Source organism: Oncorhynchus mykiss, unplaced genomic scaffold (assembly GCF_013265735.2).
Source record: "Oncorhynchus mykiss isolate Arlee unplaced genomic scaffold, USDA_OmykA_1.1 un_scaffold_85, whole genome shotgun sequence".
Classification (NCBI taxonomy): Eukaryota; Metazoa; Chordata; class Actinopteri; order Salmoniformes; family Salmonidae; genus Oncorhynchus; species Oncorhynchus mykiss.
Window position 1 is genome coordinate 1153558 of NW_023493658.1, and position 21520 is coordinate 1175077.

The window sequence follows — 21520 nt, forward strand, 5'->3', positions numbered from 1 at the left end:
TTTCAATTTCCATGCGGATTTAGAATATGGTTCTATGGTGTAATGGTTAGCACTCTGGACTTTGAATCCAGTGATCCGAGTTCAAATCTCGGTAGAACCTTCCTATTTTTTGTGCTGAATTATTCACATGGCCAAACAATAATCTCATAATCTGCTGTTTTTCCGGTGTACAAATGACAGGAAAATCGGAAGTCTACAATAATTACTCTGTATAGGGTTCTATGGTGTAATGGTTAGCACTCAGGACTCTGAATCCTGCGATCCGAGTTCAAATCTCGGTAGGACCTTGATTTTGCAGTGACCCTTGTCAACTTTAAAATAGTTGTGCGTGAAAGAAACAAGTGGGTGGGAGTCGATAAGCACTCTTGTTACGCACGAATGGCTAGCCTACGGTAAATGCATACTATGAGTTCCTGGTAGTTGATACCGTTTCTGGCCAGACAATATTTGATCTGTTTTTCCGGTGAACCAAGGACAGTAAAATCTGAACCCGTCACAGAGTATTGAGTACAGGGTTCTATGCTGTAAAGGTTATCACTCAGGACTCTGAATCCTACAATCCGAGTTTAAATCTTGGACGATCCTACCATGTCAATTAATTTGCCTCGTGGAACTAGAATATAGCTGTCCAAATATTGTTGTCAGTTGAAAGTATTTGCAACACGTGAAGGAACGACAGTCCACTGTTGCTAATTAAACACAGATTTTTTTTTTTCAATTTCCATGCGGATTTAGAATATGGTTCTATGGTGTAATGGTTAGCACTCTGGACTTTGAATCCAGTGATCCGAGTTCAAATCTCGGTAGAACCTTCCTATTTTTTGTGCTGAATTATTCACATGGCCAAACAATAATCTCATAATCTGCTGTTTATCCGGTGTACAAATGACAGGAAAATCGGAAGTCTACAATAATTACTCTGTATAGGGTTCTATGGTGTAATGGTTAGCACTCAGGACTCTGAATCCTGCGATCCGAGTTCAAATCTCGGTAGGACCTTGATTTTGCAGTGACCCTTGTCAACTTTAAAATAGTTGTGCGTGAAAGAAACAAGTGGGTGGGAGTCGATAAGCACTCTTGTTACGCACGAATGGCTAGCCTACGGTAAATGCATACTATGAGTTCCTGGTAGTTGATACCGTTTCTGGCCAGACAATATTTGATCTGTTTTTCCGGTGAACCAAGGACAGTAAAATCTGAACCCGTCACAGAGTATTGAGTACAGGGTTCTATGCTGTAAAGGATATCACTCAGGACTCTGAATCCTACAATCCGAGTTTAAATCTTGGACGATCCTACCATGTCAATTAATTTGCCTCGTGGAACTAGAATATAGCTGTCCAAATATTGTTGTCAGTTGAAAGTATTTGCAACACGTGAAGGAACGACAGTCCACTGTTGCTAATTAAACACAGATTTTTTTTTTTCAATTTCCATGCGGATTTAGAATATGGTTCTATGGTGTAATGGTTAGCACTCTGGACTTTGAATCCAGTGATCCGAGTTCAAATCTCGGTAGAACCTTCCTATTTTTTGTGCTGAATTATTCACATGGCCAAACAATAATCTCATAATCTGCTGTTTTTCCGGTGTACAAATGACAGGAAAATCGGAAGTCTACAATAATTACTCTGTATAGGGTTCTATGGTGTAATGGTTAGCACTCAGGACTCTGAATCCTGCGATCCGAGTTCAAATCTCGGTAGGACCTTGATTTTGCAGTGACCCTTGTCAACTTTAAAATAGTTGTGCGTGAAAGAAACAAGTGGGTGGGAGTCGATAAGCACTCTTGTTACGCACGAATGGCTAGCCTACGGTAAATGCATACTATGAGTTCCTGGTAGTTGATACCGTTTCTGGCCAGACAATATTTGATCTGTTTTTCCGGTGAACCAAGGACAGTAAAATCTGAACCCGTCACAGAGTATTGAGTACAGGGTTCTATGCTGTAAAGGATATCACTCAGGACTCTGAATCCTACAATCCGAGTTTAAATCTTGGACGATCCTACCATGTCAATTAATTTGCCTCGTGGAACTAGAATATAGCTGTCCAAATATTGTTGTCAGTTGAAAGTATTTGCAACACGTGAAGGAACGACAGTCCACTGTTGCTAATTAAACACAGATTTTTTTTTTTTCAATTTCCATGTGGATTTAGAATATGGTTCTATGGTGTAATGGTTAGCACTCTGGACTTTGAATCCAGTGATCCGAGTTCAAATCTCGGTAGAACCTTCCTATTTTTTGTGCTGAATTATTCACATGGCCAACCAATAATCTCATAATCTGCTGTTTATCCGGTGTACAAATGGCATCAAAATCGGAAGTCTACAATAATTACTCTGTATAGGGTTCTATGGTGTAATGGTTAGCACTCAGGACTCTGAATCCTGCGATCCGAGTTCAAATCTCGGTAGGACCTGCCTTGATTTTGCAGTTACACACTCCTCCCTTGTCAACTTTAAAATAGTTGTGCGTGAAAGAAACAAGTGGGTGGGAGTCGATAAGCACTCTTGTTACGCACGAATGGCTAGCCTACGGTAAATGCATACTATGAGTTCCTGGTAGTTGATACCGTTTCTGGCCAGACAATATTTGATCTGTTTTTCCGGTGAACCAAGGACAGTAAAATCTGAACCCGTCACAGAGTATTGGGTACAGGGTTCTATGCTGTAAAGGATATCACTCAGGACTCTGAATCCTACAATCCGAGTTTAAATCTTGGACGATCCTACCATGTCAATTAATTTGCCTCGTGGAACTAGAATATAGCTGTCCAAATATTGTTGTCAGTTGAAAGTATTTGCAACACGTGAAGGAACGACAGTCCACTGTTGCTAATTAAACACAGATTTTTTTTTTTCAATTTCCATGCGGATTTAGAATATGGTTCTATGGTGTAATGGTTAGCACTCTGGACTTTGAATCCAGTGATCCGAGTTCAAATCTCGGTAGAACCTTCCTATTTTTTGTGCTGAATTATTCACATGGCCAAACAATAATCTCATAATCTGCTGTTTATCCGGTGTACAAATGACAGGAAAATCGGAAGTCTACAATAATTACTCTGTATAGGGTTCTATGGTGTAATGGTTAGCACTCAGGACTCTGAATCCTGCCATCCGAGTTCAAATCTCGGTAGGACCTTGATTTTGCAGTGACCCTTGTCAACTTTAAAATAGTTGTGCGTGAAAGAAACAAGTGGGTGGGAGTCGATAAGCACTCTTGTTACGCACGAATGGCTAGCCTACGGTAAATGCATACTATGAGTTCCTGGTAGTTGATACCGTTTCTGGCCAGACAATATTTGATCTGTTTTTCCGGTGAACCAAGGACAGTAAAATCTGAACCCGTCACAGAGTATTGAGTACAGGGTTCTATGCTGTAAAGGATATCACTCAGGACTCTGAATCCTACAATCCGAGTTTAAATCTTGGACGATCCTACCATGTCAATTAATTTGCCTCGTGGAACTAGAATATAGCTGTCCAAATATTGTTGTCAGTTGAAAGTATTTGCAACACGTGAAGGAACGACAGTCCACTGTTGCTAATTAAACACAGATTTTTTTTTTTCAATTTCCATGCGGATTTAGAATATGGTTCTATGGTGTAATGGTTAGCACTCTGGACTTTGAATCCAGTGATCCGAGTTCAAATCTCGGTAGAACCTTCCTATTTTTTGTGCTGAATTATTCACATGGCCAAACAATAATCTCATAATCTGCTGTTTATCCGGTGTACAAATGACAGGAAAATCGGAAGTCTACAATAATTACTCTGTATAGGGTTCTATGGTGTAATGGTTAGCACTCAGGACTCTGAATCCTGCCATCTGAGTTCAAATCTCGGTAGGACCTCGATTTTGCAGTGACCCTTGTCAACTTTAAAATAGTTGTGCGTGAAAGAAACAAGTGGGTGGGAGTCGATAAGCACTCTTGTTACGCACGAATGGCTAGCCTACGGTAAATGCATACTATGAGTTCCTGGTAGTTGATACCGTTTCTGGCCAGACAATATTTGATCTGTTTTTCCGGTGAACCAAGGACAGTAAAATCTGAACCCGTCACAGAGTATTGAGTACAGGGTTCTATGCTGTAAAGGATATCACTCAGGACTCTGAATCCTACAATCCGAGTTTAAATCTTGGACGATCCTACCATGTCAATTAATTTGCCTCGTGGAACTAGAATATAGCTGTCCAAATATTGTTGTCAGTTGAAAGTATTTGCAACACGTGAAGGAACGACAGTCCACTGTTGCTAATTAAACACAGATTTTTTTTTTTCAATTTCCATGCGGATTTAGAATATGGTTCTATGGTGTAATGGTTAGCACTCTGGACTTTGAATCCAGTGATCCGAGTTCAAATCTCGGTAGAACCTTCCTATTTTTTGTGCTGAATTATTCACATGGCCAAACAATAATCTCATAATCTGCTGTTTATCCGGTGTACAAATGACAGGAAAATCGGACGTCTACAATAATTACTCTGTATAGGGTTCTATGGTGTAATGGTTAGCACTCAGGACTCTGAATCCTGCCATCCGAGTTCAAATCTCAGTAGGACCTACCTTGATTTTGCAGTGACACATTCCTCCCTTGTCAACTTTAAAATAGTTGTGCGTGAAAGAAACAAGTGGGTGGGAGTCGATAAGCACTCTTGTTTCGCACGAATGGCTAGCCTACAGTAAATGCATACTATGAGTGCCTGGTAGTTGATACCGTTTCTGGCCAGACAATATTTGATCTGTTTTTCCGGTGAACCAAGGACAGTAAAATCTGAACCCGTCACAGAGTATTGAGTACTGAATCCAGTGATCCGAGTTCAAATCTCGGTAGAACCTTCCTATTTTTTGTGCTGAATTATTCACATGGCCAAACAATAATCTCATAATCTGCTGTTTATCCGGTGTACAAATGACAGGAAAATCGGAAGTCTACAATAATTACTCTGTATAGGGTTCTATGGTGTAATGGTTAGCACTCAGGACTCTGAATCCTGCGATCCGAGTTCAAATCTCGGTAGGACCTTGATTTTGCAGTGACCCTTGTCAACTTTAAAATAGTTGTGCGTGAAAGAAACAAGTGGGTGGGAGTCGATAAGCACTCTTGTTACGCACGAATGGCTAGCCTACGGTAAATGCATACTATGAGTTCCTGGTAGTTGATACCGTTTCTGGCTAGACAATATTTGATCTGTTTTTCCGGTGAACCAAGGACAGTAAAATCTGAACCCGTCACAGAGTATTGAGTACAGGGTTCTATGCTGTAAAGGATATCACTCAGGACTCTGAATCCTACAATCCGAGTTTAAATCTTGGACGATCCTACCATGTCAATTAATTTGCCTCGTGGAACTAGAATATAGCTGTCCAAATATTGTTGTCAGTTGAAAGTATTTGCAACACGTGAAGGAACGACAGTCCACTGTTGCTAATTAAACACAGATTTTTTTTTTTCAATTTCCATGCGGATTTAGAATATGGTTCTATGGTGTAATGGTTAGCACTCTGGACTTTGAATCCAGTGATCCGAGTTCAAATCTCGGTAGAACCTTCCTATTTTTTGTGCTGAATTATTCACATGGCCAAACAATAATCTCATAATCTGCTGTTTATCCGGTGTACAAATGACAGGAAAATCGGAAGTCTACAACAATTACTCTGTATAGGGTTCTATGGTGTAATGGTTAGCACTCAGGACTCTGAATCCTGCGATCCGAGTTCAAATCTCGGTAGGACCTTGATTTTGCAGTGACCCTTGTCAACTTTAAAATAGTTGTGCGTGAAAGAAACAAGTGGGTGGGAGTCGATAAGCACTCTTGTTACGCACGAATGGCTAGCCTACGGTAAATGCATACTATGAGTTCCTGGTAGTTGATACCGTTTCTGGCCAGACAATATTTGATCTGTTTTTCCGGTGAACCAAGGACAGTAAAATCTGAACCCGTCACAGAGTATTGAGTACAGGGTTCTATGCTGTAAAGGATATCACTCAGGACTCTGAATCCTACAATCCGAGTTTAAATCTTGGACGATCCTACCATGTCAATTAATTTGCCTCGTGGAACTAGAATATAGCTGTCCAAATATTGTTGTCAGTTGAAAGTATTTGCAACACGTGAAGGAACGACAGTCCACTGTTGCTAATTAAACACAGATTTTTTTTTTTCAATTTCCATGCGGATTTAGAATATGGTTCTATGGTGTAATGGTTAGCACTCTGGACTTTGAATCCAGTGATCCGAGTTCAAATCTCGGTAGAACCTTCCTATTTTTTGTGCTGAATTATTCACATGGCCAAACAATAATCTCATAATCTGCTGTTTATCCGGTGTACAAATGACAGGAAAATCGGAAGTCTACAATAATTACTCTGTATAGGGTTCTATGGTGTAATGGTTAGCACTCAGGACTCTGAATCCTGCCATCTGAGTTCAAATCTCGGTAGGACCTTGATTTTGCAGTGACCCTTGTCAACTTTAAAATAGTTGTGCGTGAAAGAAACAAGTGGGTGGGAGTCGATAAGCACTCTTGTTACGCACGAATGGCTAGCCTACGGTAAATGCATACTATGAGTTCCTGGTAGTTGATACCGTTTCTGGCCAGACAATATTTGATCTGTTTTTCCGGTGAACCAAGGACAGTAAAATCTGAACCCGTCACAGAGTATTGAGTGCAGGGTTCTATGCTGTAAAGGATATCACTCAGGACTCTGAATCCTACAATCCGAGTTTAAATCTTGGACGATCCTACCATGTCAATTAATTTGCCTCGTGGAACTAGAATATAGCTGTCCAAATATTGTTGTCAGTTGAAAGTATTTGCAACACGTGAAGGAACGACAGTCCACTGTTGCTAATTAAACACAGATTTTTTTTTTTCAATTTCCATGCAGATTTAGAATATGGTTCTATGGTGTAATGGTTAGCACTCTGGACTTTGAATCCAGTGATCCGAGTTCAAATCTCGGTAGAACCTTCCTATTTTTTGTGCTGAATTATTCACATGGCCAAACAATAATCTCATAATCTGCTGTTTATCCGGTGTACAAATGACAGGAAAATCGGAAGTCTACAATAATTACTCTGTATAGGGTTCTATGGTGTAATGGTTAGCACTCAGGACTCTGAATCCTGCGATCCGAGTTCAAATCTCGGTAGGACCTTGATTTTGCAGTGACCCTTGTCAACTTTAAAATAGTTGTGCGTGAAAGAAACAAGTGGGTGGGAGTCGATAAGCACTCTTGTTACGCACGAATGGCTAGCCTACGGTAAATGCATACTATGAGTTCCTGGTAGTTGATACCGTTTCTGGCCAGACAATATTTGATCTGTTTTTCCGGTGAACCAAGGACAGTAAAATCTGAACCCGTCACAGAGTATTGAGTACAGGGTTCTATGCTGTAAAGGATATCACTCAGGACTCTGAATCCTACAATCCGAGTTTAAATCTTGGACGATCCTACCATGTCAATTAATTTGCCTCGTGGAACTAGAATATAGCTGTCCAAATATTGTTGTCAGTTGAAAGTATTTGCAACACGTGAAGGAACGACAGTCCGCTGTTGCTAATTAAACACAGATTTTTTTTTTTCAATTTCCATGTGGATTTAGAATATGGTTCTATGGTGTAATGGTTAGCACTCTGGACTTTGAATCCAGTGATCCGAGTTCAAATCTCGGTAGAACCTTCCTATTTTTTGTGCTGAATTATTCACATGGCCAAACAATAATCTCATAATCTGCTGTTTATCCGGTGTACAGATGACAGGAAAATCGGAAGTCTACAATAATTACTCTGTATAGGGTTCTATGGTATAATGGTTAGCACTCAGGACTCTGAATCCTGCGATCCGAGTTCAAATCTCGGTAGGACCTACCTTGATTTTGCAGTGACACATTCCTCCCTTGTCAACTTTAAAATAGTTGTGCGTGAAAGAAACAAGTGGGTGGGAGTCGATAAGCACTCTTGTTACGCACGAATGGCTAGCCTACAGTAAATGCATACTATGAGTGCCTCGTAGTTGATACCGTTTCTGGCCAGACAATATTTGATCTGTTTTTCCGTTGAACCAAGGACAGTAAAATCTGAACCCGTCACAGAGTATTGAGTACAGGGTTCTATGCTGTAAAGGATATCACTCAGGACTCTGAATCCTACAATCCGAGTTTAAATCTTGGACGATCCTACCATGTCAATTAATTTGCCTCGTGGAACTAGAATATAGCTGTCCAAATATTGTTGTCAGTTGAAAGTATTTGCAACACGTGAAGGAACGACAGTCCACTGTTGCTAATTAAACACAGATTTTTTTTTTTTCAATTTCCATGTGCATTTAGAATATGGTTCTATGGTGTAATGGTTAGCACTCTGGACTTTGAATCCAGTGATCCGAGTTCAAATCTCGGTAGAACCTTCCTATTTTTTGTGCTGAATTATTCACATGGCCAAACAATAATCTCATAATCTGCTGTTTATCCGGTGTACAAATGACAGGAAAATCGGAAGTCTACAATAGTTACTCTGTATAGGGTTCTATGGTGTAATGGTTAGCACTCAGGACTCTGAATCCTGCGATCCGAGTTCAAATCTCGGTAGGACCTACCTTGATTTTGCAGTGACACACTCCTCCCTTGTCAACTTTAAAATAGTTGTGCGTGAAAGAAACAAGTGGGTGGGAGTCGATAAGCACTCTTGTTACGCACGAATGGCTAGCCTACGGTAAATGCATACTATGAGTTCCTGGTAGTTGATACCGTTTCTGGCCAGACAATATTTGATCTGTTTTTCCGGTGAACCAAGGACAGTAAAATCTGAACCCGTCACAGAGTATTGAGTACAGGGTTCTATGCTGTAAAGGATATCACTCAGGACTCTGAATCCTACAATCCGAGTTTAAATCTTGGACGATCCTACCATGTCAATTAATTTGCCTCGTGGAACTAGAATATAGCTGTCCAAATATTGTTGTCAGTTGAAAGTATTTGCAACACGTGAAGGAACGACAGTCCGCTGTTGCTAATTAAACACAGATTTTTTTTTTTCAATTTCCATGTGGATTTAGAATATGGTTCTATGGTGTAATGGTTAGCACTCTGGACTTTGAATCCAGTGATCCGAGTTCAAATCTCGGTAGAACCTTCCTATTTTTTGTGCTGAATTATTCACATGGCCAACCAATAATCTCATAATCTGCTGTTTATCCGGTGTACAAATGACATGAAAATCGGAAGTCTACAATAATTACTCTGTATAGGGTTCTATGGTGTAATGGTTAGCACTCAGGACTCTGAATCCTGCGATCCGAGTTCAAATCTCGGTAGGACCTACCTTGATTTTGCAGTGACACACCCTTGTCAACTTTAAAATAGTTGTGCGTGAAAGAAACAAGTGGGTGGGAGTCGATAAGCACTCTTTTTACGCACGAATGGCTAGCCTACGGTAAATGCATACTATGAGTGCCTGGTAGTTGATACCGTTTCTGGCCAGACAATATTTGATCTGTTTTTCCGGTGAACCAAGGACAGTAAAATCTGAACCCGTCACAGAGTATTGAGTACAGGGTTCTATGCTGTAAAGGATATCACTCAGGACTCTGAATCCTACAATCCAAGTTTAAATCTTGGACGATCCTACCATGTCAATTAATTTGCCTCGTGGAACTAGAATATAGCTGTCCAAATATTGTTGTCAGTTGAAAGTATTTGCAACACGTGAAGGAACAACAGTCCACTGTTGCTAATTAAACACAGATTTTTTTTTTTCAATTTCCATGTGGATTTAGAATATGGTTCTATGGTGTAATGGTTAGCACTCTGGACTTTGAATCCAGTGATCCGAGTTCAAATCTCGGTAGAACCTTCCTATTTTTTGTGCTGAATTATTCACATGGCCAACCAATAATCTCATAATCTGCTGTTTATCCGGTGTACAAATGACATGAAAATCGGAAGTCTACAATAATTACTCTATATAGGGTTCTATGGTGTAATGGTTAGCACTCAGGACTCTGAATCCTGCGATCCGAGTTCAAATCTCAGTAGGACCTACCTTGATTTTGCAGTGACACACCCTTGTCAACTTTAAAATAGTTGTGCGTGAAAGAAACAAGTGGGTGGGAGTCGATAAGCACTCTTTTTACGCACGAATGGCTAGCCTACGGTAAATGCATACTATGAGTGCCTGGTAGTTGATACCGTTTCTGGCCAGACAATATTTGATCTGTTTTTCCGGTGAACCAAGGACAGTAAAATCTGAACCCGTCACAGAGTATTGAGTACAGGGTTCTATGCTGTAAAGGTTATCACTCAGGACTCTGAATCCGAAAATCCGAGTTTAAATCTTGGACGATCCTACCATGTCAATTAATTTGCCTCGTGGAACTAGAATATAGCTGTCCAAATATTGTTGTCAGTTGAAAGTATTTGCAACACGTGAAGGAACGACAGTCCGCTGTTGCTAATTAAACGCAGAATTATTTTTTTTTTCAATTTCCATGTGGATTTAGAATATGGTTCTATGGTGTAATGGTTAGCACTCTGGACTTTGAATCCAGTGATCCGAGTTCAAATCTCGGTAGAACCTTTCTATTTTTTGTGCTGAATTATTCACATGGCCAACCAATAATCTCATAATCTGCTGTTTATCCGGTGTACAAATGACATGAAAATCGGAAGTCTACAATAATTACTCTGTATAGGGTTCTATGGTGTAATGGTTAGCACTCAGGACTCTGAATCCTGCGATCCGAGTTCAAATCTCGGTAGGACCTACCTTGATTTTGCAGTGACACACTCCTCCCTTGTCAACTTTAAAATAGTTGTGCGTGAAAGAAACAAGTGGGTGGGAGTCGATAAGCACTCTTTTTACGCACGAATGGCTAGCCTACGGTAAATGCATACTATGAGTGCCTGGTAGTTGATACCGTTTCTGGCCAGACAATATTTGATCTGTTTTTCCGGTGAACCAAGGACAGTAAAATCTGAACCCGTCACAGAGTATTGAGTACAGGGTTCTATGCTGTAAAGGTTATCACTCAGGACTCTGAATCCTAAAATCCGAGTTTAAATCTTGGACGATCCTACCATGTCAATTAATTTGCCTCGTGGAACTAGAATATAGCTGTCCAAATATTGTTGTCAGTTGAAAGTATTTGCAACACGTGAAGGAACGACAGTCCGCTGTTGCTAATTAAACGCAGAATTATTTTTTTTTCAATTTCCATGTGGATTTAGAATATGGTTCTATGGTGTAATGGTTAGCACTCTGGACTTTGAATCCAGTGATCCGAGTTCAAATCTCGGTAGAACCTTCCTATTTTTTGTGCTGAATTATTCACATGGCCAAACAATAATCTCATAATCTGCTGTTTATCCGGTGTACAAATGACAGGAAAATCGGAAGTCTACAATAATTACTCTATATAGGGTTCTATGGTGTAATGGTTAGCACTCAGGACTCTGAATCCTGCGATCCGAGTTCAAATCTCGGTAGGACCTACCTTGATTTTGCAGTGACACACCCTTGTCAACTTTAAAATAGTTGTGCGTGAAAGAAACAAGTGGGTGGGAGTCGATAAGCACAATTTTTACGCACGAATGGCTAGCCTACGGTAAATGCATACTATGAGTGCCTGGTAGTTGATACCGTTTCTGGCCAGACAATATTTGATCTGTTTTTCCGGTGAACCAAGGACAGTAAAATCTGAACCCGTCACAGAGTATTGAGTACAGGGTTCTATGCTGTAAAGGTTATCACTCAGGACTCTGAATCCGAAAATCCGAGTTTAAATCTTGGACGATCCTACCATGTCAATTAATTTGCCTCGTGGAACTAGAATATAGCTGTCCAAATATTGTTGTCAGTTGAAAGTATTTGCAACACGTGAAGGAACGACAGTCCGCTGTTGCTAATTAAACGCAGAATTATTTTTTTTTTCAATTTCCATGTGGATTTAGAATATGGTTCTATGGTGTAATGGTTAGCACTCTGGACTTTGAATCCAGTGATCCGAGTTCAAATCTCGGTAGAACCTTTCTATTTTTTGTGCTGAATTATTCACATGGCCAACCAATAATCTCATAATCTGCTGTTTATCCGGTGTACAAATGACATGAAAATCGGAAGTCTACAATAATTACTCTGTATAGGGTTCTATGGTGTAATGGTTAGCACTCAGGACTCTGAATCCTGCGATCCGAGTTCAAATCTCGGTAGGACCTACCTTGATTTTGCAGTGACACACTCCTCCCTTGTCAACTTTAAAATAGTTGTGAGTGAAAGAAACAAGTGGGTGGGAGTCGATAAGCACTCTTGTTACGCACTAATGGCTAGCCTACGGTAAATGCATACTATGAGTGCCTGGTAGTTGATACCGTTTCTGGCCAGACAATATTTGATCTGTTTTTCCGGTGAACCAAGGACAGTAAAATCTGAACCCGTCACAGAGTATTGAGTACAGGGTTCTATGCTGTAAAGGATATCACTCAGGACTCTGAATCCTACAATCCAAGTTTAAATCTTGGACGATCCTACCATGTCAATTAATTTGCCTCGTGGAACTAGAATATAGCTGTCCAAATATTGTTGTCAGTTGAAAGTATTTGCAACACGTGAAGGAACAACAGTCCACTGTTGCTAATTAAACACAGATTTTTTTTTTTCAATTTCCATGTGGATTTAGAATATGGTTCTATGGTGTAATGGTTAGCACTCTGGACTTTGAATCCAGTGATCCGAGTTCAAATCTCGGTAGAACCTTCCTATTTTTTGTGCTGAATTATTCACATGGCCAACCAATAATCTCATAATCTGCTGTTTATCCGGTGTACAAATGACATGAAAATCGGAAGTCTACAATAATTACTCTGTATAGGGTTCTATGGACCTACCTTGATTTTGCAGTGACACACTCCTCCCTTGTCAACTTTAAAATAGTTGTGTGTGAAAGAAACAAGTGGGTGGGAGTCGATAAGCACTCTTTTTACGCACGAATGGCTAGCCTACGGTAAATGCATACTATGAGTGCCTGGTAGTTTATACCGTTTCTGGCCAGACAATATTTGATCTGTTTTTCCGGTGAACCAAGGACAGTAAAATCTGAACCCGTCACAGAGTATTGAGTACAGGGTTCTATGCTGTAAAGGTTATCACTCAGGACTCTGAATCCGAAAATCCGAGTTTAAATCTTGGACGATCCTACCATGTCAATTAATTTGCCTCGTGGAACTAGAATATAGCTGTCCAAATATTGTTGTCAGTTGAAAGTATTTGCAACACGTGAAGGAACGACAGTCCGCTGTTGCTAATTAAACGCAGAATTATTTTTTTTTCAATTTCCATGTGGATTTAGAATATGGTTCTATGGAGTAATGGTTAGCACTCTGGACTTTGAATCCAGTGATCCGAGTTCAAATCTCGGTAGAACCTTCGTATTTTTTGTGCTGAATTATTCACATGGCCAAACAATAATCTCATAATCTGCTGTTTATCCGGTGTACAAATGACATGAAAATCGGAAGTCTACAATAATTACTCTGTATAGGGTTCTATGGTGTAATGGTTAGCACTCAGGACTCTGAATCCTGCGATCCGAGTTCAAATCTCGGTAGGACCTACCTTGATTTTGCAGTGACACACCCTTGTCAACTTTAAAATAGTTGTGCGTGAAAGAAACAAGTGGGTGGGAGTCGATAAGCACTCTTTTTACGCACGAATGGCTAGCCTACGGTAAATGCATACTATGAGTGCCTGGTAGTTGATACCGTTTCTGGCCAGACAATATTTGATCTGTTTTTCCGGTGAACCAAGGACAGTAAAATCTGAACCCATCACAGAGTATTGAGTACAGGGTTCTATGCTGTAAAGGTTATCACTCAGGACTCTGAATCCGAAAATCCGAGTTTAAATCTTGGACGATCCTACCATGTCAATTAATTTGCCTCGTGGAACTAGAATATAGCTGTCCAAATATTGTTGTCAGTTGAAAGTATTTGCAACACGTGAAGGAACGACAGTCCGCTGTTGCTAATTAAACGCAGAATTATTTTTTTTTTCAATTTCCATGTGGATTTAGAATATGGTTCTATGGTGTAATGGTTAGCACTCTGGACTTTGAATCCAGTGATCCGAGTTCAAATCTCGGTAGAACCTTTCTATTTTTTGTGCTGAATTATTCACATGGCCAACCAATAATCTCATAATCTGCTGTTTATCCGGTGTACAAATGACATGAAAATCGGAAGTCTACAATAATTACTCTGTATAGGGTTCTATGGTGTAATGGTTAGCACTCAGGACTCTGAATCCTGCGATCCGAGTTCAAATCTCGGTAGGACCTACCTTGATTTTGCAGTGACACACTCCTCCCTTGTCAACTTTAAAATAGTTGTGAGTGAAAGAAACAAGTGGGTGGGAGTCGATAAGCACTCTTGTTACGCACTAATGGCTAGCCTACGGTAAATGCATACTATGAGTGCCTGGTAGTTGATACCGTTTCTGGCCAGACAATATTTGATCTGTTTTTCCGGTGAACCAAGGACAGTAAAATCTGAACCCGTCACAGAGTATTGAGTACAGGGTTCTATGCTGTAAAGGATATCACTCAGGACTCTGAATCCTACAATCCAAGTTTAAATCTTGGACGATCCTACCATGTCAATTAATTTGCCTCGTGGAACTAGAATATAGCTGTCCAAATATTGTTGTCAGTTGAAAGTATTTGCAACACGTGAAGGAACAACAGTCCACTGTTGCTAATTAAACACAGATTTTTTTTTTTCAATTTCCATGTGGATTTAGAATATGGTTCTATGGTGTAATGGTTAGCACTCTGGACTTTGAATCCAGTGATCCGAGTTCAAATCTCGGTAGAACCTTCCTATTTTTTGTGCTGAATTATTCACATGGCCAACCAATAATCTCATAATCTGCTGTTTATCCGGTGTACAAATGACATGAAAATCGGAAGTCTACAATAATTACTCTGTATAGGGTTCTATGGTGTAATGGTTAGCACTCAGGACTCTGAATCCTGCGATCCGAGTTCAAATCTCGGTAGGACCTACCTTGATTTTGCAGTGACACACCCTTGTCAACTTTAAAATAGTTGTGCGTGAAAGAAACAAGTGGGTGGGAGTCGATAAGCACTCTTTTTACGCACGAATGGCTAGCCTACGGTAAATGCATACTATGAGTGCCTGGTAGTTGATACCGTTTCTGGCCAGACAATATTTGATCTGTTTTTCCGGTGAACCAAGGACAGTAAAATCTGAACCCGTCACAGAGTATTGAGTACAGGGTTCTATGCTGTAAAGGTTATCACTCAGGACTCTGAATCCGAAAATCCGAGTTTAAATCTTGGACGATCCTACCATGTCAATTAATTTGCCTCGTGGAACTAGAATATAGCTGTCCAAATATTGTTGTCAGTTGAAAGTATTTGCAACACGTGAAGGAACGACAGTCCGCTGTTGCTAATTAAACGCAGAATTATTTTTTTTTTCAATTTCCATGTGGATTTAGAATATGGTTCTATGGTGTAATGGTTAGCACTCTGGACTTTGAATCCAGTGATCCGAGTTCAAATCTCGGTAGAACCTTTCTATTTTTTGTGCTGAATTATTCACATGGCCAACCAATAATCTCATAATCTGCTGTTTATCCGGTGTACAAATGACATGAAAATCGGAAGTCTACAATAATTACTCTGTATAGGGTTCTATGGTGTAATGGTTAGCACTCAGGACTCTGAATCCTGCGATCCGAGTTCAAATCTCGGTAGGACCTACCTTGATTTTGCAGTGACACACTCCTCCCTTGTCAACTTTAAAATAGTTGTGAGTGAAAGAAACAAGTGGGTGGGAGTCGATAAGCACTCTTGTTACGCACGAATGGCTAGCCTACGGTAAATGCATACTATGAGTGCCTGGTAGTTGATACCGTTTCTGGCCAGACAATATTTGATCTGTTTTTCCGGTGAACCAAGGACAGTAAAATCTGAACCCGTCACAGAGTATTGAGTACAGGGTTCTATGCTGTAAAGGATATCACTCAGGACTCTGAATCCTACAATCCAAGTTTAAATCTTGGACGATCCTACCATGTCAATTAATTTGCCTCGTGGAACTAGAATATAGCTGTCCAAATATTGTTGTCAGTTGAAAGTATTTGCAACACGTGAAGGAACAACAGTCCACTGTTGCTAATTAAACACAGATTTTTTTTTTTCAATTTCCATGTGGATTTAGAATATGGTTCTATGGTGTAATGGTTAGCACTCTGGACTTTGAATCCAGTGATCCGAGTTCAAATCTCGGTAGAACCTTCCTATTTTTTGTGCTGAATTATTCACATGGCCAACCAATAATCTCATAATCTGCTGTTTATCCGGTGTACAAATGACATGAAAATCGGAAGTCTACAATAATTACTCTGTATAGGGTTCTATGGTGTAATGGTTAGCACTCAGGACTCTGAATCCTGCGATCCGAGTTCAAATCTCGGTAGGACCTACCTTGATTTTGCAGTGACACACTCCTCCCTTGTCAACTTTAAAATAGTTGTGAGTGAAAGAAACAAGTAGGTGGGAGTCGATAAGCACTCTTGTTACGCACGAATGGCTAGCCTACGGTAAATGCATACTATGAGTGCCTGGTAGTTGATACCGTTTCAAGCCTACCACTGTTGTGTCGTCCGCAAACTTGATGATTGAGTTGGAGGCGTGCGTGGCCACGTAGTCGTGGGTGAACAGGGAGTACAGGAGAGGGCTCAGAACGCACCCTTGTGGGGCCTCAGTGTTGAGGATCAGCGGGGAGGAGATGTTGTTGCCTACCCTCACCACCTGGGGGCGGCCCGTCAGGAAGTCCAGTACCCAGTTTCTGGTTAGGGAATGTTTTAATCGTTGCTATGGGAACGACATCTTCAACGCACCGAATCAGCGTATTCGTCAATGTTGTTGTCTGACGCAATACGAAACATGTCCCAGTCCACGTGATGGAAGCAGTCTTGGAGTGTGGAGTCAGCTTGGTCGGACCAGCGTTGGACAGACCTCAGCGTGGGAGCCTCTTGTTTTTGCTTGGGGGGGGATATATACGGCTGTGATTATAATCGAAGAGAATTCTCTTGGTAGATAATGCGGTCTACATTTGATTGTGAGGAATTCTAAATCAGGTGAACAGAAGGATTTGAGTTCCTGTATGTTTCTTTCATCACACCATGTCACGTTAGTCATAAGGCATACGCCCCCGCCCCTCTTTTTACCAGAAATATGTTTTTTCCTGTCTGCGCTATGCGTGGAGAAACCTGTTGGCTGCACCGCTTCGGATAGCGTCTCTCCAGTAAGCCACGTTTCCGTGAAGCAAAGAACGTTACAGTCTCTGATGTCCCTCTGGAATGCTACCCTTGCTCGGATTTCATCAACCTTGTTGTCAAGAGACTGGACATTGGCAAGAAGAATGCTAGGGAATGGTGCACGGTGTGCCCGTCTCCGGAGTCTGACCAGAAGACCGCCTCGTTTCCCTCTTTTTCGGAGTCGTTGTTACGCACAAATTGTTACGCACAAATGGCTAGCCTACGGTAAATGCATACTATGAGTGCCTGGTAGTTGATACCGTTTCTGGCCAGACAATATTTGATCTGTTTTTCCGGTGAACCAAGGACAGTAAAATCTGAACCCGTCACAGAGTATTGAGTACAGGGTTCTATGCTGTAAAGGTTATCACTCAGGACTCTGAATCCGAAAATCCGAGTTTAAATCTTGGACGATCCTACCATGTCAATTAATTTGCCTCGTGGAACTAGAATATAGCTGTCCAAATATTGTTGTCAGTTGAAAGTATTTGCAACACGTGAAGGAACGACAGTCCGCTGTTGCTAATTAAACGCAGAATTATTTTTTTTTCAATTTCCATGTTGATTTAGAATATGGTTCTATGGTGTAATGGTTAGCACTCTGGACTTTGAATCCAGTGATCCGAGTTCAAATCTCGGTAGAACCTTCCTATTTTTTGTGCTGAATTATTCACATGGCCAAACAATAATCTCATAATCTGCTGTTTATCCGGTGTACAAATGACATGAAAATCAGAAGTCTACAATAATTACTCTGTATAGGGTTCTATGGTGTAATGGTTAGCACTCAGGACTCTGAATCCTGCGATCCGAGTTCAAATCTCGGTAGGACCTACCTCGATTTTGCAGTGACACACTCCTCCCTTGTCAACTTTAAAATAGTTGTGAGTGAAAGAAACAAGTGGGTGGGAGTCGATAAGCACTCTTGTTACGCACGAATGGCTAGCCTACGGTACATGCATACTATGAGTGCCTGGTAGTTGATACCGTTTCTGGCCAGACAATATTTGATCTGTTTTTCCGGTGAACCAAGGACAGTAAAATCTGAACCCGTCACAGAGTATTGAGTACAGGGTTCTATGCTGTAAAGGATATCACTCAGGACTCTGAATCCTACAATCCGAGTTTAAATCTTGGACGATCCTACCATGTCAATTAATTTGCCTCGTGGAACTAGAATATAGCTGTCCAAATATTGTTGTCAGTTGAAAGTATTTGCAACACGTGAAGGAACGACAGTCCGCTGTTGCTAATTACACGCAGAATTATTTTTTTTTCAATTTCCATGTTGATTTAGAATATGGTTCTATGGTGTAATGGTTAGCACTCTGGACTTTGAATCCAGTGATCCGAGTTCAAATCTCGGTAGAACCTTCCTATTTTTTGTGCTGAATTATTCACATGGCCAACCAATAATCTCATAATCTGCTGTTTATCCGGTGTACAAATGACAGGAAAATCGGAAGTCTACAATAATTACTCTGTATAGGGTTCTATGGTGTAATGGTTAGCACTCAGGACTCTGAATCCTGCGATCGGAGTTCAAATCTCGGTAGGACCTACCTAGATTTTGCAGTGACACACTCCTCCCTTGTCAACTTTAAAATAGTTGTGCGTGAAAGAAACAAGTGGGTGGGAGTCGATAAGCACACTTGTTACGCACGAATGGCTAGCCTACGGTAAATTCCTGGTAGTTGATACCGTTTCTGGCCAGACAATATTTTATCTGTTTTTCCGGTGAACCAAGGACAGTAAAATCTGAACCCGTCACAGAGTATTGAGTACAGGGTTCTATGCTGTAAAGGTTATCACTCAGGACTCTGAATCCTACAATCCGAGTTTAAATCTTGGACGATCCTACCATGTCAATTAATTTGCCTCGTGGAACTAGAATATAGCTGTCCAAATATTGTTGTCAGTTGAAAGTATTTGCAACACGTGAAGGAACGACAGTCCGCTGTTGCTAATTAAACGCAGAATTTTTTTTTTTTCAATTTCCATGTGGATTTAGAATATGGTTCTATGGTGTAATGGTTAGCACTCTGGACTTTGAATCCAGTGATCCGAGTTCAAATCTCGGTAGAACCTTCCTATTTTTTGTGCTGAATTATTCACATGGCCAACCAATAATCTCATAATCTGCTGTTTATCCGGTGTACAAATGACATGAAAACCGTAAGTCTACAATAATTATTCTGTATAGGGTTCTATGGTGTAATGGTTAGCACTCAGGACTCTGAATCCTGCGATCCGAGTTCAAATCTCGGTAGGACCTACCTTGATTTTGCAGTGACACACTCCTCCCTAGTCAACTTGAAAATAGTTGTGCGTGAAAGAAACAAGTGGGTGGGAGTCGATAAGCACTCTTGTTACGCACGAATGGCTAGCCTACGGTAAATGCATACTATGAGTGCCTGGTAGTTAATACCGTTTCTGGTCAGACAATATTTGATCTGTTTTTCCGGTGAACCAAGGACAGTAAAATCTGAACCCGTCACAGAGTATTGAGTACAGGGTTCTAAGCTGTAAAGGATATCACTCAGGACTCTGAATCCTACAATCCGAGTTTAAATCTTGGACGATCCTACCATGTCAATTAATTTGCCTCGTGGAACTAGAATATAGCTGTCCAAATATTGTTGTCAGTTGAAAGTATTTGCAACACGTGAAGGAACGACAGTCCGCTGTTGATAATTAAACGCAGAATTTTTTTTTTTTCAATTTCCATGTGGATTTAGAATATGGTTCTATGGTGTAATGGTTAGCACTCTGGACTTTGAATCCAGTGATCCGAGTTCAAATCTCGGTAGAACCTTCCTATTTTTTGTGCTGAATTATTCACATGGCCAACCAATAATCTCATAATCTGCTGTTTATCCGGTGTACAAATGACATGAAAACCGTAAGTCTACAATAATTATTCTGTATAGGGTTCTATGGTGTAATGGTTAGCACTCAGGACTCTGAATCCTGCGATCCGAGTTCAAATCTCGGTAGGACCTACCTTGATTTTGCAGTGACACACTCCTCCCTAGTCAACTTGAAAATAGTTGTGCGTGAAAGAAACAAGTGGGTGGGAGTCGATAAGCACTCTTGTTACGCACGAATGGCTAGCCTACGGTAAATGCATACTATGAGTGCCTGGTAGTTAATACCGTTTCTGGTCAGACAATATTTTATCTGTTTTTCCGGTGAACCAAGGACAGTAAAATCTGAACCCGTCACAGAGTATTGAGTACAGGGTTCTATGCTGTAAAGGATATCACTCAGGACTCTGAATCCTACAATCCGAGTTTAAATCTTGGACGATCCTAGAATGTCAATTAATTTGCCTCGTGGAACTAGAATATAGCTGTCCAAATATTGTTGTCAGTTGAAAGTATTTGCAACACGTGAAGGAACGACAGTCCGCTGTTGCTAATTACACGCAGAATTATTTTTTTTTCAATTTCCATGTTGATTTAGAATATGGTTCTATGGTGTAATGGTTAGCACTCTGGACTTTGAATCCAGTGATCCGAGTTCAAATCTCGGTAGAACCTTCCTATTTTTTGTGCTGAATTATTCACATGGCCAACCAATAATCTCATAATCTGCTGTTTATCCGGTGTACAAATGACAGGAAAATCGGAAGTCTACAATAATTACTCTGTATAGGGTTCTATGGTGTAATGGTTAGCACTCAGGACTCTGAATCCTGCGATCCGAGTTCAAATCTCGGTAGGACCTACCTTGATTTTGCAGTGACACACTCCTCCCTTGTCAACTTTAAAATAGTTGTGAGTGAAAGAAACAAGTAGGTGGGAGTCGATAAGCACTCTTGTTACGCACGAATGGCTAGCCTACGGTAAATGCATACTATGAGTGCCTGGTAGTTGATACCGTTTCAAGCCTACCACTGTTGTGTCGTCCGCAAACTTGATGATTGAGTTGGAGGCGTGCGTGGCCACGTAGTCGTGGGAGTACAGGAGAGGGCTCAGAACGCACCCTTGTGGGGCCTCAGTGTTGAGGATCAGCGGGGAGGAGATGTTGTTGCCTACCCTCACCACCTGGGGGCGGCCCGTCAGGAAGTCCAGTACCCAGTTTCTGGTTAGGGAATGTTTTAATCGTTGCTATGGGAACGACATCTTCAACGCACCGAATCAGCGTATTCGTCAATGTTGTT

The 21520-nt window shown here is 40.8% G+C and overlaps 55 non-coding genes across 55 annotated transcripts; all 55 read left to right on the forward strand.

The window, feature by feature from the left end:
- The first annotated feature begins 28 nt into the window (after positions 1–28).
- Positions 29–100, forward strand: trnaq-uug. Its single transcript has one exon. It is a non-coding gene; the product is annotated as a tRNA-Gln (tRNA).
- Positions 101–215: 115 nt separating this feature from the next.
- Positions 216–287, forward strand: trnaq-cug. Its single transcript has one exon. It is a non-coding gene; the product is annotated as a tRNA-Gln (tRNA).
- A 453-nt stretch (positions 288–740) lies between these two features.
- On the forward strand, positions 741–812 carry trnaq-uug. The gene has a single exon. It is a non-coding gene; the product is annotated as a tRNA-Gln (tRNA).
- Positions 813–927: 115 nt separating this feature from the next.
- On the forward strand, positions 928–999 carry trnaq-cug. The gene has a single exon. It is a non-coding gene; the product is annotated as a tRNA-Gln (tRNA).
- Positions 1000–1452: 453 nt separating this feature from the next.
- trnaq-uug lies at positions 1453–1524 on the forward strand. The gene has a single exon. It is a non-coding gene; the product is annotated as a tRNA-Gln (tRNA).
- A 115-nt stretch (positions 1525–1639) lies between these two features.
- trnaq-cug lies at positions 1640–1711 on the forward strand. The gene has a single exon. It is a non-coding gene; the product is annotated as a tRNA-Gln (tRNA).
- Positions 1712–2165: 454 nt separating this feature from the next.
- On the forward strand, positions 2166–2237 carry trnaq-uug. The gene has a single exon. It is a non-coding gene; the product is annotated as a tRNA-Gln (tRNA).
- Positions 2238–2352: 115 nt separating this feature from the next.
- trnaq-cug lies at positions 2353–2424 on the forward strand. The gene has a single exon. It is a non-coding gene; the product is annotated as a tRNA-Gln (tRNA).
- A 466-nt stretch (positions 2425–2890) lies between these two features.
- trnaq-uug lies at positions 2891–2962 on the forward strand. The gene has a single exon. It is a non-coding gene; the product is annotated as a tRNA-Gln (tRNA).
- A 115-nt stretch (positions 2963–3077) lies between these two features.
- On the forward strand, positions 3078–3149 carry trnaq-cug. The gene has a single exon. It is a non-coding gene; the product is annotated as a tRNA-Gln (tRNA).
- A 453-nt stretch (positions 3150–3602) lies between these two features.
- Positions 3603–3674, forward strand: trnaq-uug. The gene has a single exon. It is a non-coding gene; the product is annotated as a tRNA-Gln (tRNA).
- Positions 3675–3789: 115 nt separating this feature from the next.
- On the forward strand, positions 3790–3861 carry trnaq-cug. The gene has a single exon. It is a non-coding gene; the product is annotated as a tRNA-Gln (tRNA).
- Positions 3862–4314: 453 nt separating this feature from the next.
- trnaq-uug lies at positions 4315–4386 on the forward strand. Its single transcript has one exon. It is a non-coding gene; the product is annotated as a tRNA-Gln (tRNA).
- A 577-nt stretch (positions 4387–4963) lies between these two features.
- Positions 4964–5035, forward strand: trnaq-cug. Its single transcript has one exon. It is a non-coding gene; the product is annotated as a tRNA-Gln (tRNA).
- A 453-nt stretch (positions 5036–5488) lies between these two features.
- trnaq-uug lies at positions 5489–5560 on the forward strand. The gene has a single exon. It is a non-coding gene; the product is annotated as a tRNA-Gln (tRNA).
- Positions 5561–5675: 115 nt separating this feature from the next.
- trnaq-cug lies at positions 5676–5747 on the forward strand. Its single transcript has one exon. It is a non-coding gene; the product is annotated as a tRNA-Gln (tRNA).
- Positions 5748–6200: 453 nt separating this feature from the next.
- Positions 6201–6272, forward strand: trnaq-uug. Its single transcript has one exon. It is a non-coding gene; the product is annotated as a tRNA-Gln (tRNA).
- Positions 6273–6387: 115 nt separating this feature from the next.
- On the forward strand, positions 6388–6459 carry trnaq-cug. Its single transcript has one exon. It is a non-coding gene; the product is annotated as a tRNA-Gln (tRNA).
- Positions 6460–6912: 453 nt separating this feature from the next.
- trnaq-uug lies at positions 6913–6984 on the forward strand. Its single transcript has one exon. It is a non-coding gene; the product is annotated as a tRNA-Gln (tRNA).
- Positions 6985–7099: 115 nt separating this feature from the next.
- Positions 7100–7171, forward strand: trnaq-cug. Its single transcript has one exon. It is a non-coding gene; the product is annotated as a tRNA-Gln (tRNA).
- Positions 7172–7624: 453 nt separating this feature from the next.
- Positions 7625–7696, forward strand: trnaq-uug. The gene has a single exon. It is a non-coding gene; the product is annotated as a tRNA-Gln (tRNA).
- A 115-nt stretch (positions 7697–7811) lies between these two features.
- Positions 7812–7883, forward strand: trnaq-cug. Its single transcript has one exon. It is a non-coding gene; the product is annotated as a tRNA-Gln (tRNA).
- Positions 7884–8350: 467 nt separating this feature from the next.
- trnaq-uug lies at positions 8351–8422 on the forward strand. The gene has a single exon. It is a non-coding gene; the product is annotated as a tRNA-Gln (tRNA).
- A 115-nt stretch (positions 8423–8537) lies between these two features.
- On the forward strand, positions 8538–8609 carry trnaq-cug. Its single transcript has one exon. It is a non-coding gene; the product is annotated as a tRNA-Gln (tRNA).
- Positions 8610–9075: 466 nt separating this feature from the next.
- trnaq-uug lies at positions 9076–9147 on the forward strand. Its single transcript has one exon. It is a non-coding gene; the product is annotated as a tRNA-Gln (tRNA).
- A 115-nt stretch (positions 9148–9262) lies between these two features.
- trnaq-cug lies at positions 9263–9334 on the forward strand. Its single transcript has one exon. It is a non-coding gene; the product is annotated as a tRNA-Gln (tRNA).
- A 461-nt stretch (positions 9335–9795) lies between these two features.
- On the forward strand, positions 9796–9867 carry trnaq-uug. Its single transcript has one exon. It is a non-coding gene; the product is annotated as a tRNA-Gln (tRNA).
- Positions 9868–9982: 115 nt separating this feature from the next.
- On the forward strand, positions 9983–10054 carry trnaq-cug. The gene has a single exon. It is a non-coding gene; the product is annotated as a tRNA-Gln (tRNA).
- A 464-nt stretch (positions 10055–10518) lies between these two features.
- On the forward strand, positions 10519–10590 carry trnaq-uug. The gene has a single exon. It is a non-coding gene; the product is annotated as a tRNA-Gln (tRNA).
- Positions 10591–10705: 115 nt separating this feature from the next.
- On the forward strand, positions 10706–10777 carry trnaq-cug. The gene has a single exon. It is a non-coding gene; the product is annotated as a tRNA-Gln (tRNA).
- Positions 10778–11245: 468 nt separating this feature from the next.
- trnaq-uug lies at positions 11246–11317 on the forward strand. Its single transcript has one exon. It is a non-coding gene; the product is annotated as a tRNA-Gln (tRNA).
- Positions 11318–11432: 115 nt separating this feature from the next.
- Positions 11433–11504, forward strand: trnaq-cug. Its single transcript has one exon. It is a non-coding gene; the product is annotated as a tRNA-Gln (tRNA).
- A 464-nt stretch (positions 11505–11968) lies between these two features.
- Positions 11969–12040, forward strand: trnaq-uug. The gene has a single exon. It is a non-coding gene; the product is annotated as a tRNA-Gln (tRNA).
- A 115-nt stretch (positions 12041–12155) lies between these two features.
- On the forward strand, positions 12156–12227 carry trnaq-cug. Its single transcript has one exon. It is a non-coding gene; the product is annotated as a tRNA-Gln (tRNA).
- A 466-nt stretch (positions 12228–12693) lies between these two features.
- Positions 12694–12765, forward strand: trnaq-uug. The gene has a single exon. It is a non-coding gene; the product is annotated as a tRNA-Gln (tRNA).
- A 597-nt stretch (positions 12766–13362) lies between these two features.
- On the forward strand, positions 13363–13434 carry trnaq-uug. The gene has a single exon. It is a non-coding gene; the product is annotated as a tRNA-Gln (tRNA).
- Positions 13435–13549: 115 nt separating this feature from the next.
- Positions 13550–13621, forward strand: trnaq-cug. Its single transcript has one exon. It is a non-coding gene; the product is annotated as a tRNA-Gln (tRNA).
- Positions 13622–14085: 464 nt separating this feature from the next.
- trnaq-uug lies at positions 14086–14157 on the forward strand. Its single transcript has one exon. It is a non-coding gene; the product is annotated as a tRNA-Gln (tRNA).
- Positions 14158–14272: 115 nt separating this feature from the next.
- Positions 14273–14344, forward strand: trnaq-cug. The gene has a single exon. It is a non-coding gene; the product is annotated as a tRNA-Gln (tRNA).
- Positions 14345–14810: 466 nt separating this feature from the next.
- trnaq-uug lies at positions 14811–14882 on the forward strand. Its single transcript has one exon. It is a non-coding gene; the product is annotated as a tRNA-Gln (tRNA).
- A 115-nt stretch (positions 14883–14997) lies between these two features.
- Positions 14998–15069, forward strand: trnaq-cug. Its single transcript has one exon. It is a non-coding gene; the product is annotated as a tRNA-Gln (tRNA).
- A 464-nt stretch (positions 15070–15533) lies between these two features.
- On the forward strand, positions 15534–15605 carry trnaq-uug. The gene has a single exon. It is a non-coding gene; the product is annotated as a tRNA-Gln (tRNA).
- A 115-nt stretch (positions 15606–15720) lies between these two features.
- trnaq-cug lies at positions 15721–15792 on the forward strand. Its single transcript has one exon. It is a non-coding gene; the product is annotated as a tRNA-Gln (tRNA).
- Positions 15793–16258: 466 nt separating this feature from the next.
- On the forward strand, positions 16259–16330 carry trnaq-uug. The gene has a single exon. It is a non-coding gene; the product is annotated as a tRNA-Gln (tRNA).
- Positions 16331–16445: 115 nt separating this feature from the next.
- On the forward strand, positions 16446–16517 carry trnaq-cug. The gene has a single exon. It is a non-coding gene; the product is annotated as a tRNA-Gln (tRNA).
- Positions 16518–17930: 1413 nt separating this feature from the next.
- On the forward strand, positions 17931–18002 carry trnaq-uug. The gene has a single exon. It is a non-coding gene; the product is annotated as a tRNA-Gln (tRNA).
- A 115-nt stretch (positions 18003–18117) lies between these two features.
- Positions 18118–18189, forward strand: trnaq-cug. The gene has a single exon. It is a non-coding gene; the product is annotated as a tRNA-Gln (tRNA).
- A 468-nt stretch (positions 18190–18657) lies between these two features.
- Positions 18658–18729, forward strand: trnaq-uug. The gene has a single exon. It is a non-coding gene; the product is annotated as a tRNA-Gln (tRNA).
- Positions 18730–18844: 115 nt separating this feature from the next.
- trnaq-cug lies at positions 18845–18916 on the forward strand. The gene has a single exon. It is a non-coding gene; the product is annotated as a tRNA-Gln (tRNA).
- A 455-nt stretch (positions 18917–19371) lies between these two features.
- trnaq-uug lies at positions 19372–19443 on the forward strand. Its single transcript has one exon. It is a non-coding gene; the product is annotated as a tRNA-Gln (tRNA).
- A 115-nt stretch (positions 19444–19558) lies between these two features.
- On the forward strand, positions 19559–19630 carry trnaq-cug. Its single transcript has one exon. It is a non-coding gene; the product is annotated as a tRNA-Gln (tRNA).
- A 468-nt stretch (positions 19631–20098) lies between these two features.
- trnaq-uug lies at positions 20099–20170 on the forward strand. The gene has a single exon. It is a non-coding gene; the product is annotated as a tRNA-Gln (tRNA).
- A 115-nt stretch (positions 20171–20285) lies between these two features.
- On the forward strand, positions 20286–20357 carry trnaq-cug. The gene has a single exon. It is a non-coding gene; the product is annotated as a tRNA-Gln (tRNA).
- Positions 20358–20825: 468 nt separating this feature from the next.
- trnaq-uug lies at positions 20826–20897 on the forward strand. Its single transcript has one exon. It is a non-coding gene; the product is annotated as a tRNA-Gln (tRNA).
- A 115-nt stretch (positions 20898–21012) lies between these two features.
- trnaq-cug lies at positions 21013–21084 on the forward strand. Its single transcript has one exon. It is a non-coding gene; the product is annotated as a tRNA-Gln (tRNA).
- The last annotated feature ends 436 nt before the right edge of the window (positions 21085–21520 follow it).